The sequence below is a fragment of the Hordeum vulgare genome, chromosome 7H (assembly GCF_904849725.1).
Source record: "Hordeum vulgare subsp. vulgare chromosome 7H, MorexV3_pseudomolecules_assembly, whole genome shotgun sequence".
Lineage (NCBI taxonomy): Eukaryota > Viridiplantae > Streptophyta > Magnoliopsida > Poales > Poaceae > Hordeum > Hordeum vulgare.
In genome coordinates this window covers 23330651-23346575 of record NC_058524.1, presented here as the reverse complement: position 1 = coordinate 23346575, position 15925 = coordinate 23330651, and the positions used below count along the sequence as shown (strand labels likewise).

Sequence of the window (15925 nt, the reverse complement as noted above, 5' to 3'; positions counted from 1 at the left end):
TAGTTAGTAAAACAGAAAACAAAACAGAGAAAAAAAGAAGAATGCTTACCTGACGCTCACTGGCCCAGGCCCAGTCGCTCTGTCGTCTTCCTCCTCGCGAGTAGGAGCAGGACGTGGCCGCCGCGACGCCGTGCGCCTCCACGCAGCTCCCTGCCTGCCTGGCCGCCGCTTCGCGCTGGTGAGCGCGGGGATAACCTCCCCGAGCCCGTCTCTATCCCTTCCCGTGCTGCAGTTCCCCCCTCCTCTCGGGATCTCTCCTCCCTCCTCCTGCCGCCATTGCCAAGAGCTTGAGCTCGAGCCGTCGTGCCCCTAGCCACAGGACCTTCCTCCCGAGTAGTCCAGTAGCTCCGCCTCGACGAGCTGGTTCTCCCTGCAAAGGCCGAAGCCTCCCCGAGCCCTGCAACGCCCCCAACGCCATCGTCTTCAACCTTCGGCTGCCGGCAAATCGACGGTGAAACGCCGGCTACAGCCCCTCCCCGAGCAGTCTGAACCCAGCTTCGCCTCCACCGTGAGCCTGCGATCATTTGCCCTCTTCTTCCCCTCGGATTCGTACCCCTACCTACTGGACCATTGAACCCGAACTCCGGCAGCCGCCTCGGCTCGTCGCCGGCTTGCTCCGGCCACCCATAGCCCTCCCTGAGGCCAGCACTGGATGAGGTCGAGCCTGGGGATCATCCCAGTGCTCTCGGCAACCGTTTCCGAGCACCACAACACGAGATAGCTCGTCTCCGGCGAAGTTCCGCCGCAGATCTGGTCGCCGCCGGTCAGACTCTGGTGGGGAACAACGTGGCCGGCCTAACCCCAGAAGTTTAGCACTAATCACTCGCTGACAGTGGGCCCGAGGCCAAGTCAAACCCACTTAGGGGCTGGTCAGCACGGGATTAGTTCCTGAGACGCTGACCAGTGGGTCCCCCCTGTCAGATTTGACCTGATCAGGTCAGTTGACCTGCTGACGCCATGATGATGTAGTTATGACGCAATAAGTGAATTTCTGATTTAAAAGAATTCCAGAAATATGCCAAAACTTCTAAAAATCATAGAAATTAATCTGTAACTCCAATGAAAATAATTTATATATGAAAAAGTATCAGAAAAATTCAAGGAATCTGAATATGTCATTTTCAAACATGTTTGAAAATGTTACTGAACCCAAACATATAGATTAATGAATAAGTTAACTCTTATAAATACTTTGGAGATGGAATTTGGAAATTATTTAAATTTCACTTCAAATGCTATGATCAAACATTGTCCAAGTCACAAACTAGCAACCTAACATGTCATTTACATGCATGATTAAAAGCAAGTTGATCTGAGCATCAGGTCGAATCAATTAAAATGGTATTCGAGAATACCTCGTTTGAAGTGATATTTGAATTTGATTCAAATCAACTTCAAACCTAATAAATGTTAGCTATAATAGTATACCACCTTGCATCCTCATGCCATGCTCGTGCATCATCTTGTTGCACATGATTGTTGTCATTTCTTTCGGTAGGCTCCACTCCCCCGGATTCCACCGAATATCCGACTAACGGATATTGTCCCTCCTCTGAGCAACAAGGCAAGCAACCATTTTGATCATTTCGATAAGTCCCATGTTCTCGCTCCTGCACTTACTTATTGCATTAGGATCAAATGCTTCAAATGCTGTTGCCACGTTAGTTGAACCCACTTCCTTTGCATGACCTATCCTTGTCACAGTAAATAGCTGAACCTTGCAACCTAGCATACCTGGTAGTTGCTTGAGCCATGATGTGCCTTATCCTGCTATGCATGCTATGCTTAGAGTTGTGTATGGTCTGTCATCTGGGAGACGAACAGAATTGTGAAGATGTGTTCAGTAAGTAAAGGTGGTGTGTTGAACCTGATTTGGTAAAGGTACCGGTGAAAGGCTGTGTAGGAGTACATGGCGGGTTGTTTCATTGGAACCGTCCTTTGGAACCGAGTTCCGTGTATGTAATCCAAGACTAGATACTACCACACGTTGGGATACTTAATTGACCCTCTCGACTTATTAATCGCTTAGTACTTGGTCCAGGAGTTGCAAGTAGTTTCTGGTGTTTATAGTCATGCTGGAGGCCGTGCATAGCGCTGACCTAAGAGGTGGGCTGTGATGCGGTAGGCAGTGGCACGGTGTACCAAGTGGCACCCGGATGGTGGGCTTGGGAACCCTGCGCACATCGTTTTGGGCCGTGGCGGAAACCTCGGCCGGACTTCCGTGCGGGTTACCCTCAGATAGGCGATAGACCTGGACTAGGTACTAGTGTGATTAACGGTCGTGGCCGTCTCCCTCGCTGGGCTTCCGCTTGCAGGTTGCCGAGGTGCATGACGTGCACATGGCGATAAGTGGCGAGAGCGTGTGTGACGAAGTACACCCATGCAGGGTTATGATCTATTCGAATAGCCACGTCCGCGGATATGGACTACTTGGAGACATATGTTGTTCATAGATAACTTCAATGGCTACTCATAAAATTGTCAAGATAAGCGTGAGTGTCATGGACGGCATTTCCGTATGGAGACGGAATGATTCCACGATGGAGTATTGTTGTGGTGTTAGTGGACTCGTGTGCGAGAAATCAAGTTGTCAAAAATTGTTTTAAAATGTAAGTTGTCTAGCCACGAGTCAAATGCTGGCTTTCCGCATGAAACCCCACAATACCTTTTGATACATTGCATGAGTAGATAGTTATCCTAAAGTCTTGCTGAGTACCTCCGTACTCATGTTTGTTTAATAATTGTTGCAGCGGTGGTTAATGACCCTAACGGAGGGTTCTTCCTAGACATCGACAACGACGAGTAGCTGGTGTCCCAGCTACGATCTGGCCCTAGGTTGGGTCTGTAGTATAGTTAGGCCGTGTGCCTTCTAGTTTCACGTGTCTGTACTCAGACAGTTTTAAACACTTCCGCTCGCTTGTAACTGAATGACTGCTTTGATGGGTCGTGAGACCCTTACTGTGTAATATTATGTGTGTGGCTCTTCTGAGCCTTTTAAATAAAGCTTGTATGTTTATGGTTATGTTGTGATGCCATCGATGTATCTATACATATCGGTATGCCATGCGTACGTGTGTCGTACTTGATATGTATGGGGTTCGATTACCTAGCCGTAAACTTTAGTAGCACTCCTTACAGGGAAATGCCCCTTTGTGATCCATCGAGCGATGGTAGTTCGCTACTGCTCCGGACACATTGGTTGACCGGCGTGTGTCCTTCTTAGCTGCTGTGTCTGTCCCCTCTGGGGAAATGTCACGCGATGAAATGGAGTCCTTGTAGCTTGCTACGACTCGTCTACATTCGCTGGTGACCGACACCTGCTTTGTTGGGTCATGTATGCATGTCCCTGTGCGGAACTGCCACTTTGGTTTATGACTAGACATGTCGATCCGGGTTCTTTGTCATTGGATTGCTAGCGACACAATTGCATACGTGAGTCAAAAGGCACAAACGGTCCCGGCTAAGGTACAACTGCAGCCGTGGGGTTAACCGTGCGTGAGACCGCAAAGGGATGCGATGTGTTACAGGCTGGATTCCTATGGCTTAGGATCGGGGTCCTGACAAATCCGCTAAAAAGAGAAGGTACAAAAACCAAATGACCAAGAATAGGACAAGAACCCGACATTGTTAGGCTACATGATAAGGATCCTATGTTCATCAAAGAAACTCTCAAACCTCAAATTATTATTTGCATTATACAGACATAAAGTTATTGTCTTGATCATGGAAAGTTAAGAAATCTCTTAGTTTTCATGTGGATGTGTTTGTGTGATGGCAATATCTAGTAGTTTTAAATGATAACACATTATTTACTTTCCTAGTGATATGGCGAAGTGTCTTATTATGTATCCCATCACAACAAATAATATATTGGTGAAATATTCTCTATCCTTTTAAGTTTTTTGTAGATTTAAATTTAATCACTAATTTGTAAAGGACGAAAGCATCCGGTGGGCGTTAGTTTTGGTTCTCATTAATACACATGTGATGGAATTTACTCAGGACTCCGGGCATTTGGTACGATCTAACCTTTGTGTCTCCAATACATTAAAATAGTGTAGTTCGTGATCACGCCTTTATGATATTCTGATATATGGGACAAAAACTATATTAGTTGATGTTGAAATTGCTTTGTATGGGAGGAAAAACCCACAATTCATGTTTGATGTGGACTCTATTTGTTATGGGTGTACTGATCTACTAATCAAGACCAAGAAAATCATTGGTCCATGATAAAGGGAATGTATGATAAGTTTATCAAGGAGAACATGCTAGTCTTTGTGAATTACCATTTGATATTTATGTTCAAGAACCAACTCTAGTAAAGACTGGTTGGCAAATTTGTTGTCTTTTGGTGATAATATTAAATAGTTAATCATGTAGTTCTGTAATTCAGGGGAAAGTTTCTATTAAATAATTCCAGTTTTGAACTCTATTTACAATTACCAGATATATTAGTCATTGTAATAACACATCGCAAACTGAAGTACACCTCATTCTCCTTGCCTCTGCACATAGGTAACAAACGACAATGGATATCTAAAGGAAGTGCTGAAGCAACCGCTGAAGGTAGTTCCAAGAAGGTAATTACATTTGTAATCAGTGGTAAATTGAAAGTAGAAATTAATTAGAACTAATTAATCTTCAACATAAAAAAGAATATCTATCATGGTCTCGCTTGAAGATGGGTGCTGAATCATGTGCATATCAAGCAAATGTTTGGAAAACTTGTTATTTTTATTATTCCGTTGTTACCATTCATTTCAACTACCATAATATTTATTGAAATTCTCAATTTGATATTCATTTTATAATTAATAAATAAAAACTTGGATGCTACTGCAATTACTCGCGTGTGTTTGAGATGAAAACTAAACAACTTTGACTTGATTATCTTTTGCACCATTTGCTCTTGATGATTTGTGATTGTGTTAGTTGCATTTAGTCACTTGTTGTGAAACATCTTGTTCAAGGAGACTACTTCTGCATATATAAATGCAAGTAAATAAAACATTGTAGACAATGTTCAACAAAAAAATTACAAAGCTCTTTGCACCATGAGAGTATGAAGCCTTTGATTATAATATAAAAGTTGTGCTTACTCATGCACATATGGAAACTCAAATAAACATAAATCTAGTTTTATCAAAGATAGATAGATACATAGAAAGACATTTAGGTAAAAATGGATAGATTTCTCATAGAATCAACCATCTAGCACACTAGCCTCCTAAACTACATGTAAAAGACAATTTAGCCGGACATAGCGCCTATTACTGATTTGATGTCATTAGCGATATTCTTGGCATCTGCTGCAATACCAGCCAATCCTCTCCTTGCTAACCCAGCACAATAGAGCCCATTTTCACCTTTCCAGTGATTCGGATATTCTTTGATGGGTAGTCCATTGCCATTTAACATGCTCTCACCATTCTAGGATAAAAATAAAATAGGGCTTGTTAGCGGATTTAATAATTGTTGCACCAAGAAAACAAACTCAAACATATCCAAACATCAATATTCAATGTTGTTACCTTGAGCCATATATTTGCTGTGCTTTTGTATCCAGTTGCAAACACAATCATGTCGAATGATATTTTTTTGCTGCACTGGAATTCAACCATGTCGCCCATGATCTTACTAATGCTCCCGTGAACCTATAAGAGATGAACAAAATATTGATAACTTGGCATATGAATACATCATGTGTTATGAAATTTATGTCATGTCAAGGATATACTTACTTTGATGATACCTTTTTTGATTAACCCAACAGTGCCAACATCAATAACAGCGTATCGGCCGGTTTTTGACTTGAGGATCATTGGACCCATTGTGGACGTCGTGATGCCATGTCTCGATAGGTCTCCAAATATTAATTTCGCCGCCATCAATAGGAGGTTATCCACTAGATTCAGTGGAAGACGGTGAGCAAGTGTCATCCCCAACCGGATTAATTCCTTTGTCATTACATGAATCTGCAACCACAAAATATGTCACATATCTTTTGAAGCATGCATGACAAAATAAAATACCATAGAATCATCTTGTCAAGAGTTATTATGGTCTTGAAGTTCGTTCGTTGTTTCGGCATGTTATAAAACAGTCTATCAATTTTTACTCTTAAATACTTTCTAGTAATAACTCTTAAGAATTGCATCCCCTCTAGTGGTGAGTATAATACAAAATTATATAATATATAATGCATGTACATACCGGGCTTCGTATAACAATTGAAGTATTGCAGCCATGGGTCGCAAGGTCATAAGCAATTTCCATTCCGGAGTTGCCAGATCCAACCACTAATACATTCATGCGAGAGTAGCTCTTTCCTGACTTGTAGCTTGAGGAGTGCAGCACATCACCCGAAAAACTTTGCAATCCGGGGATCATTGGAATATTCTCTGCACTATTTTCACCACTTGCCACAACAAGAAACTTTGCTGTGAACTTGACTATTGTGCTCTTCGCCATGTCATGTGTCACGATGGACCAACATTTTTTTTCATTGTCATATGTGGATGACTCCACACTAGTGAGATACTTGGGTTGAATATTGAAGTGCTCAACATAGTCATCTAAGTACATCACTAACATGGTTTTTGGTATGTATGTTGGTGCATCTACTGGGTATGACATGTGTGGCAACTCACAAAACTCCTTTGCAAGATGTAGCTTGAGGCGATCGTAGGCGCGGTTGCGCCAAAGCGAGGCGCTACAACTTTCACGCTCGACAATGACATAGGGAATTGAGAATTGGCTAAGGCATGCTGCTGTTGCAAGGCCTGCCGGCCCAGCGCCGACAATCAACACTACAACATTGTCCATTTCAAAGAGAAGAGTTGACAAAGTTGTGGGAGGGGTGCAATCCTATGTTGGAGTGTTTGCTTGTTTTCTCGATAAATCTTTCGATGCATATGCACACACATATATATATACTGCTATGTTTCATGTGTCAATCTATTTAGATTTAGGAATGAAAAGGGTAAATATTTGTTGATGCCTAATCCTGGTGTGTACGAGTATTCCATTGATGTGAAAGCATGTCCAGATACATAATAGGGGATACAGAATAGGCAGGAAACACACTTTTCTTCAATTGGTTTTATTGGAAACCTATGAAACGGCTTTGGATATGTTTAGACTAGAAACTCTTTATGTTTCTTTCCATTCCTATTGTCATCAATCTGAATTCGTATAGGATAAGGATGTGCTTAGTATATACTTGTATGCTGATTTAGATTTAAGAAAGATTAATGTTTTTTCTTTCGATTGTACTCCCTCCATCTTGAATTAGTTGTCACAAAAATGGATAGAAATGGATGTATCTATAACTAAAAATACTTCTAGATAAATCTATTTGTACGACAAGTAATTCGGGACATAGGGGGTATTATGCAAACATTTCTTTCATTTCCCTATACTTGTAGACTAGCATGTCATGGTGTGTTAGTATTCCTTCCATATGGATATGGACTCTGCAGGTGTTTTCTAGCTGTCGACGCCAAAGTATAGATCGAGCATGGATGGCCTTCACTGCTATTCTTGGGTTGCAATTGTACCACCCGTCTTGTCGACCATCGACAATTTCCTTGGGTTGGCTCTTTTAGTAATCCATCCGCAAGAGGGCATATTTTGAGCATAAGCTCCTCAGGTCATCGTGAGCATGATAGGTTTTTTTCTGCTTGTTGTTTTGTCGGCTATTATTTGGTAGGCGCGCTCTGCTATTGTGGTTATGGTACCTCATCTTGTTCTGAGATTTTGGTTGTGTTGGAACCTAGTTTCTATTTCTTGATCACTTTGTTTTGTTCAGGTATGTACCTTATACTTTTAAGTGCAACTTATACTGACAATTGAATGAGGAACCACACAATTTGCGATCAATTACCTAGCTAGTTGAAGGTATAAGAACTCTGGGAGGTTATTATCAAACCATTACCTAGGTAATGAAATCCTGCACCTGGCCATTTGCAATTCTTCCATGTGCAATCAAAAGAGGCAATGGGCATGCCAAACAACAATGCGCGCACGGTTAATATGACCGGTTGTCACCAACAAGAGCATGTCAACAGAATGGGAGCTACACCGGAAATAGAAACACAACCTCAACAAGAGCAAAATCCACAAGTAGTCTCAATAAACAGAAAATAACCGCTATCCATTTGCATTGATCCTATTTCATGTATTCACTTGGAATGAGTCATGAATACACTTGATTAATTTGGGAACACATCATCTTGACACATTAAATTCGCACATGTTCAGTTTAAACTGATGTATTTCTGAGACATAGCCAGCTTGGAAGCAACAACTTGAGCAGAACATTATTCAAGATGAACAATGGAAGTTCCAGTAGAGAACCCTTGTTTCTGTTATTTGCTCACAATTAATCATACATGAAGAAGAATAGTACAAGCGAAGTAATAAGAAGGTTGTAAGCCTATACATGGGGAAATGCAAGGACATTCAGATTGTATCATGTAGATATGGACCTGTCATCGGCGAGGCCATAACAATATGTTTTGATATTAATACCAGTTGGGGAACTAATATATTGATGTGACATCAGCAATAGGTTGTTTACTATTATGTTGATACTTTGAGTCCAAGCTGGAGGTTCACAACCATTCGTGTTGTTTCTTTCTCCCACCTTGGCTTTGGGGCATCCTGAAGCTTTTCTGGCCAAACAAAGCAAGAAAGTAGAGCTACCGTCTTCTCTATAGTAGGATCATTCAAAGTACCACTGAACATCGATATCAGTTCGTCAATGGAGCTGATCCTCATTGGTGATGTGTATGAAAAAATAAGATAACTCGATACGAATTTATGAAACTAAAAAAGTTGAAAAGTGAATCAATAGACAGATTCTTCAAATTCATGCAAGAGACACACAACATTGGCTTTCTTGTCTTTAAAATACAACAACATTGCAATTTACAATGAATATATGTTCGATACATTCATAAGTTCGAAATGATAAAGTAGTTGTGTCATCTATGAGTTTTCATTCGGTCCCAACGCAGAAAGATCATAAATTTGTTGTCCTGCAAATATCGGTGCAAGGAATACTTCCTAAGAATCCACGATGTGCAGTGTACAACAACAAGGGATTTTGCTTGTGAGAAAGCTCATTATGTTATATTACCTACTTCACTGAATATTACCTAACGAGAAAGTCCCTTTTGCAAGTTTCCAAGGTGCAAGTACTCCAAAGACTAACATAATTTTAGGTGTCAATGGATGTGTTACCCCATCCTACGAATAAATCATTCTTGAAAAGTCGTTGAGACCGGCTTTGTGTTTTTATGGGCTTTTTGGCTGGCATGGAACGTTCAGCTTCTGTTAGATGCTAGATGCATTACGATGACATGTTTCTCAAATAAGCACACATGCCCTTCACCCTTAGCTTCAACAACATCCTCACCGGTGATGTATCTGGAAGATACAAGATACCCTGATGAACTATTTAAATTCAAGTAGACACAAATGACAAAATCTTTAACAAAGTCACCATATATACAAACTAATTGCAGTACACAATGAGTATCTGAACATCTAATATATATACTAATGGTCATGGGGGAAAGTTACATTTAGTAGTACACCTACCAGTTATCCATTTTAGTAAAATAGGTGTGTTCTACATTTGTTCTTTTCCATCGGGTGCCCAAGAAGTCATAAACGGGCTCTCCTGCATAGATCTAGCGGGGATACTTCCGTCTTCGACAAGGGGTGGGGTGTCGGTGTCAAAACCAGCAGATCTTGGATGGGGGGTGTCAACTATGGACCTTGGATCGATGGATTGTAAGAAGAAGGGGGAGACATCAATTTACCCAGGTTCGGGCCCTCCTATGGAGGTAATATCCTACGTCCTGCTTGATTGTATTGATGAAGATAATTACAGAGTAGATTTACCTCGAGATCGTATATGCTAAATCCTAGATGATTTAGCCTCCTCTACACGGATAGGGGCCCCTGGTTTATATAGACACCTGGCACCCTAGGGTTTACAAGTTAACGACTATAGTCGGGGGTGGGTGAGCCAACCTAATCCTTCCAAGCTTGGAATCCACGCGAGTCCTTGGAGCCTTCCTTCTTGCGTACGAGGTTGTCAACTATCCAGACTTCGATGATGTGATCCATGGGCCGGTGCCCTGATACGTCTCCAACGTATCTATAGTTTTTGATGGTTCCATGCTATTATCTTGTCAACTTTGGATGTTTTGTATGCATGAATATGCTATTTTATATATTTTTGGGACTAACCAATTAACTCAGTGCCAAGTGCGAGTTTCTGTTTTTTCCGTGTTTTTGACCTTTTTCAGAGAAGAATATTAAACGGAGTCCAAATGGAATAAAACCTGCGGAATGATTTTTTCCATAACAGAAGATACATAGGGGACTTGAGAACCAAGGCAAAGGACCTCGAGGGAGGTCACAAGCCCCCTAGCCGCAGTCCCGGGGGCGCCTAGCAGGCTTGTGGCCCCCCGTGGCTCCTTTGCCCTACTTCTTACGCCTATAAATTCTCTAAAAATCCAAAACCACGAGAGAGAGCCACGAAAATACTTTTCCGCCGCCGCAAGCTTCTATCTCTGCAAGATCCCTTCCGGGGACCGTTCTGGTGCCCTGCCGGAGGGGGGATTCGGACACGGAGGGCTTCTTCATCAACACCATTGCCTCTCCGATGATGCGTGAGTAGTTCACCACAGACCTTCGGGTCCATAGCTAGTAGCTAGATGGCTTCTTCTCTCTCTTGGATCTTCAATACAAAGTTCTCCATGATCTTCATGGAGATCTATCCGATGTAACCTTCTTTTGCGGTGTGTTTGTCGAGATTCGATGAATTGTGGATTTATGATCAGATTATCTATGAATATTATTTGAGTCTCCTCTGATCTCTTATATGCATGATTTCGTATCCTTGTAATTCTCTTTGAGTTGTGGGTTTTGTTTGGCCAATTTGATCTATAATTCTTGCAATGGGAGAAGTGCTTGGTTTTGGGTTCATACCGTGCGGTGTCCTCACCTAGTGACAGAAGGGGTAGCGAGGCACGCATCGTGTTGTTGCCATGAAGGGTAAAATTATGGGGTTTATATCATATTGCATGAATCTATCCCTCTACATCATGTCATCTTGCTTAAGGCGTTACTCTGTTTGTTACGAACTCAACACTAGATGCATGCTGGATAGCGGTCGATGTGTGGAGTGATAGTAGTAGATGCAGACAGTATCGGTCTACTTGTCTCAGACGTGATGCCTATATGTATGATCATTGCTATCCCATAGACAACAGCGCCAGAAATTGACACGTTGACAGAGGCTGGGCTTGCGTTGGTTCTTCCTTTGAAGAGGAAAGGGTGATGCAGCATAGGAGCAGTAAGTATATCCCTCAGTTTGAGAACCAAGGTATCGATCCAGAAGGAGGGTCTCGTCAAGTCTAGAGTACCTGCGCAAACACAAACAAGCTTGCACCCAACGCTTCAAAGGGGTTGTCAATCCCTTCAAGATTGTTTGCAAAGTGAGATCTGAAGGCGGAAAGTGCAACAAAGTAAAACGTGTAAGGCTGAAAATATGGTGTGGAGTAGACCCTGGGGGGCATAGTTTTCAACAGAGGCTTCTCTCAAAATAGCAAGTATTACGGTGGGTGAACAAATTACTGTGGAGCAATTGATAGAACCGCGCAAAGTCATGACGATATCTAAGGCAATGATCATGCATATAGGCATCACGTCCGAGACAAGTAGACCGATACTTTCTGCATCTACTACTATTACTCCACACATCGACCGCTATCCAGCATGCATCTAGTGTATTGAGTTCATGACGAACAGAGTAACGCTTTAAGCAAGATGACATGATGTAGAAGGATAATCTCAAACCAATGATGAAAACCCCATCTTTTTACCCTTGATGGCAACAACATGATGCGTGCCTTGCTACCCCTTCTGTCACTGGGTGAGGTCACCGCACGGTATGAACCCAAAACCAAGCACTTCTTCCATTGCAAGAATCATAGATCTAGTTGGCCAGACAAAACCCACAACTCGAAGACAGTTACTAGGATATGAAATCATGCATAAGAGAGATCAGAAGAAACTCAAATAAGATTCATAGATAATCTGATCATAAATCCACAATTCATGGGATCTCGACAAACACACCACAAAAGAGGATTACATCGGATAGATCTCCATGAAGATCATGGAGAACTTTGTATTGAAGATCAAAGAGAGAGAAGAAGCCATCTAGTTACTAGGTATGGACTCGTAGGTCTATGGTGAACTACTCACGCATCATCGGAGAAGTCATGGTGTTGATGAAGAAGCCCTCCGTGTCTGAATCCCCCCTCCGGCAGGGCACTAGGACATGCCCCAGATGGGATCTTGCGGAGACAGAAGCTTGCGGCGGCAGAAAAGCGATTGTGATGATCTCCTGATTTTTTCTAGAATTTATGGGAATATATAGGCGGAGGACCTAGGTCAGGGGACGTCCAGGGGGCTCACAAGCCTGGATGGCGCGCCCCTGGCCGCGGGGTGGGGGCTTGTGGGGCCCCTGGGGCACCCCTGTCTTGCCTCCCAAGTTCCCTGATCTTCTTCCGCTCCAAAAATAATATTTTCGAGGATTTTCTTCCGTTTGGACTCCGTTTCAAAATCTTCTTTGAAAGGGGTCAAAAACATGGAAAAACAGGAGCTGGCACTTGGCACTGAGTTAAGTAGTTAGTCCCAAAAAATATATAAAAGGCATGCAAAACATCCAAAGTTTGACAAGATAATAGCATGAAACCATGAACACTTATAGATACGTTGGAGACGTATCAAGCATCCCCAAGCTTAACTCCTGCCCGTCCTCGAGTAGGGAAGTGATAAAGAATGAATTTTTGATGTGGAATGCTACCTAGCATAGTTGTCCTTTGCAACTTCTTTCACGTGACATGAATGTTCAGATCCATAAGATTCAAAACAATAGTTTGCTATTGACATGAAATAAGTAATACTTCAAGCAAACTAGCAAAGTAATCATGAATTTTCAAAATAACAAAGCAAAAGAAAGTTATCCCTACAAAATCATATAGTCTGGCTATGCTCCATCATCCTCACACAACTAATGTAAATCATGCACAACCCCGGAATTGGCCAAGTAATTGTTTTCGCACTCTTACTTTCTCAAATCATTTATAACTATCACGCAATACATGAGCTTGAGCCATGGATATAGCACTATAGGTGGAATAGAGTGTGGTGGTGGTTGTGAGACAAAAAGGAGGAGATGGTGACATTGACTGGACGTATCAATAGGCTATGGAGATGCCCATTAATAGATATCAATGTGAATGAGTAGGTATTGCCATACAAGAGATGCACTAGAGCTATAAGTATGTGGAAGCTCAAGAAGAAAACTAGTGGGTGTGCATCCAACTTGCTTGCTCACGAAGACCTAGGGCAATTTTGAGGAAGCCCATCATTGGAATATACAAGCCAAGTTATAAAACGAAGATTCCCACTAGCATATGGTAGTGACAAAGCAAGAAGCTCTCAATCATGAAGAACATGGTGCTAACATGAAGCACAAGTGTGGAAAAAGATAGTAGCATTGTCCCTTCTCTCTTTTTCTCTCTTTTCTTTTTTTCATTCGGGCTCTTGGGCCTCTTTTTTTTTCTCTTTTTTGGTTTTTGGGCTCTTTGGCCTATTTTTTTTCCTCACATGGAACAATGCTCTAATAATGATGATCATCACACTTTTATTTACTCACAGCCCAAAGATCACAATGATGATGACTCCATAGGAAATGCCTCCGGCAGTGTACCGGGATGTGCAGCGATCTAGCATGGCATATGACGTTGAAACATCTTGCTAGCTATCTTACGATCATGCAATGGCAATATGAGAGTGATAGCACAAGTCATGAGACGGAACGGTGGGAGTTGCATGGCAATATATCTCGGAATGGCTATGAAAATGCCATAGTAGGTAGGTATGGTGGCTGTTTTGAGGAAGGAATTTGGTGGGTTTGTGCACCGGCGAGAATTGCACGGCACTAGAGATGCTAGCAATGGTGGAAGGTGAAAGTGCATCTATACCATGGGTTCACATTAGTCATGAAGAACTCACATACTTATTGTGAAAGTTTTTATTAGTAAACGAAACAAAGTGCTAAACGCATACTCCGAGGGGAAGGGTTGGTAGGTGTAAACCATCGCGTGATCCCAACCTCAACACAAAGGATGACAATCAATAGATCAATTATGCTCCGACTTCCTAACATACGGGTTCACCATACGTGCATGCTACGGGAGTCACTAACTTCAACACAAGTATCTCTAGATTCACAACACTCTACTAACATAACTCTCAATATTACGGAATCCAGGTCTCAAAACTAATTGAGAGGAATCGAAACTTCTCTTTCTACTCAATGCACATGAAGATGGAGGTTTTTTGCATCCTCTTAGGGTACCTAGCACATTTGGGCCTTCTTTCATAGCATAAGCCAACTACCAAGTCACGCACCGCCATGCTCTAAAAGATATAAGTGAAGCACAAGAGCAAAAGTATCTAGCTCAAAAGGTATAAGTGAAGCACTATGAGCAAAAGAATCTAGCTCAAAAGATATAAGTGAAGCACTATGAGCATTCTAGCAAAATCACGATGATTGCATGTCTCTCTCTCAAAAAGGTGTGCAGCAAGTATGATTGTGACACAACAAAAAGAAAAGACTCCTAAGATACAAGACGCTCCAAGGAAAACACATATCATGTGGTGAATAAAAATATAGCTCCAAGTAATGTTACCGATGGATTGAAGACGAAAGAGGGGATGCCTTCCCGGGGCATCCCCAAGCTTAGGCTTTTTGGTGTCCTTGAATTTGACTTGGGATGCCTTGGGCATCCCCAAGCTTGAGCTCTTTCCACTCCTTATCTCTTTGTCCATGAGAACATCACCCAAAACTTGAAAACTTCACAACACAAAACTTAAACAGAAACTTGTGATAACATTAGTACAAGAAAACAAACTACCACTTCTTTTGGTACTGTAGCAAACTAGAATTCCATCTATATTGATGATGGGCTACTGTATTCTCACTTTTCCATGGCTAGTACCCCCCGATACTAACCATAGTTTCATCAAAACAAGCAACCAACTCAACAAAAACAGAATCTGTCAAAAACAGACTAGTCTGTAGCAATATGTATACTTCGTATACTTCTGGTACCTCAAAAAAATCTGAAAACTTGCGACGGCCTTGGAAAAAAGCATATCAATCAGAAGAAAAAAGAATCAACTCAAAAGCTATTTCTGAATAAAAATGAAAATTCATCTCGTGAGCGAAAAGTTTCTGTCTTTTTCCAGCAGGATCAAACAACCATTACCAAGACTAGTCATAAAGGTTTTGCTTGGCTCAAACAGAAAAAGAAACACAAAAAACACAATCACAACAGAATTGTGAAAGTGTGGACGCAACAAAACAGAAAGAAAAAGAAAAATTCATTGGGTTGCCTCCCAACAAGCGCTATTATTTAACGCCCTTAGCTAGGCATATAAGCGATAGAATCACGTATTGTCGTCTTTGGTGCTCAAAGCATAAGTGGCCCTCATCATGGATTCATAAGGCAATCTTATTTTATTTCTAGGAAAGTGTTCCAGGCCCTTCCTTAAAGGAAATTAAAATCTAATATTCCCTTCCTTCATATCGATGATAGCACCGATAGTCCTTAGGAAAGGTCTACCAAGAATAATAGGGCATGTAGGATTGCAAGCAATGTCAAGCACAATGAAATCCACGGGTACATAGTTCATATTTGCAATAATAAGAACATCATTGATCCTTCCCATGGGTTTCTTGACAGTAGAATCGGCAAGATGCAAATTAAGAGAACACTCTTCAATCTCATTAAAACCTAGAACCTCACATAAAGACTTTGGAATC

At 41.8% G+C, this 15925-nt stretch overlaps 1 pseudogene; it reads right to left on the bottom strand.

Moving 5' to 3' along the window:
• Positions 1-5253: 5253 nt before the first annotated feature.
• LOC123412948 lies at positions 5254-6917 on the bottom strand (annotated as a pseudogene).
• Positions 6918-15925: the final 9008 nt, after the last annotated feature.